We start from the raw sequence: 1,699 nt of genomic DNA on the forward strand, positions 1-1,699 counted from the left end.
GTAACGTCATATGAAGAGTTCTTCATCACGAAATGTCGTACATGTGTTTCATATTTTCTTATATTGTAGATCCCACATGGATGGAGTTGTGAAAGTCCCTTTACCACCTGTGTCATTCACTTCAATTACTCTTACTAGTTTGCCATTACTCATGTGTCATGGTGATTCATGGCCAAAAATGTTCATTTGTAGTTTGGATTCTTTGTGGATGTCAGTTGTTTGTTCATATAATGATGATGGGCCCCATTGTTATATGAGCCCACCTAAAGGTGGTCAGCTGTCATTCATAGGAGATCAAATCTGCACTAAGCATTCTTTGAGTGATGATATAACTGGGGTATTGAAGTCATCCCTTTTCCTTCACTTGAAGTTACCATAAGAGTGCATTGTAAACAGTAATCTATCGAAATGGCGATTCATAATACCAGTAGCCCCTCGATTGGTTACGTTGATAACTTTGTGTATGGAATGGTACAAACATATTGAATGGACATTGGCTAACGGCATTTGTACATGTAAACATTAATATTGAAATGATTGGACCATAATCTACGAAGATGGAAAACAAGCGAGTGGAAAAACATGATCCATGTCTTGTGGTTTGTGAGTTGAGTAGATGAGCTTTAAAATTAACTTATAGCTATGAGTAACTGCATGAGATATTCAAAAATGATCCCGATGGTCTATTTTTATAATTTGAACTATAATCATAAAAAACACCTACATTAGCTAAAAAAAAATTTCAATAAGAGAAGTCAAATGATGTGAGAAAATAGCTGGCTTTCACTCGCTACTTTTTACTAATTTTATCAAATGCTTAGAAACAAAATTGCAATGCTTGCAAGTAGGGTTCATTGAATTTTTAAGACAAAAATGTTACAATAAAATTTCTACGATATACACGTAAAAACTGCGCTGTGAAAAAAGTGGAAGAGACCTACTAAGACGCCTGGATCAGACGGACCAGGGCAATGCTTGAAAATCATATATTAAAGTTTTGTTCATTTTAAAAGATATAATTTCTGATTTTATTCATTCATTATGCTGACATTTATAATGTGTTTTTATAGAGTAGCTATGTCTGTAGGGGTAATAACTAGACATTGAATGAACGATCAAGTTGGACAGAAGCACGAAGAAACAAACATCCTTATTGAAGGATTCCCACTTGCGACTTTCGTTATGCATACTATTAATCAGCATAACGCATTTTTAAATTCAACCGTTAAAAATTTCCGTAAAACTAAATTTTCACAATTGTCAAATTTTCGGACAAAACACACGAGTGAAAGCCAGCTATTAATGAAGGTCTTAATAAAGCAACATAGAAATTTTGATCGAATGAAATCTAGTAGACATCAAAAATAATTTGTATGCAAGTCACGACGTCACTTTGGTCATTTCATTTTTCATTGTTTGTTGGTCGGTGAATGATCAGGTCGAACGTACTGAATGAATTTTTCATATGATTTATGTATGAGCTGTTATTAGTTTTTATTTTTTGTCTGTTCATTAAAATTTTTGTTAACACTCTGCACTCTTTCATTTTTTGTTCTCTACTAAACTTTTCGTTTCTTTTGTTCAAACACAAAATATTTGCGGTGTCAATAAATAGGACAGTCAGCCGACTTTTTTTGTCGCCGCTTTTTTGTCGCTTTGCAAATTTAATATACGAACGACAAAGCGATGATCTGACTAC

The sequence above is a fragment of the Xenia sp. Carnegie-2017 genome, unplaced genomic scaffold, assembly GCF_021976095.1.
Source record: "Xenia sp. Carnegie-2017 unplaced genomic scaffold, XeniaSp_v1 HiC_scaffold_24, whole genome shotgun sequence".
Classification (NCBI taxonomy): Eukaryota; Metazoa; Cnidaria; class Anthozoa; order Malacalcyonacea; family Xeniidae; genus Xenia; species Xenia sp. Carnegie-2017.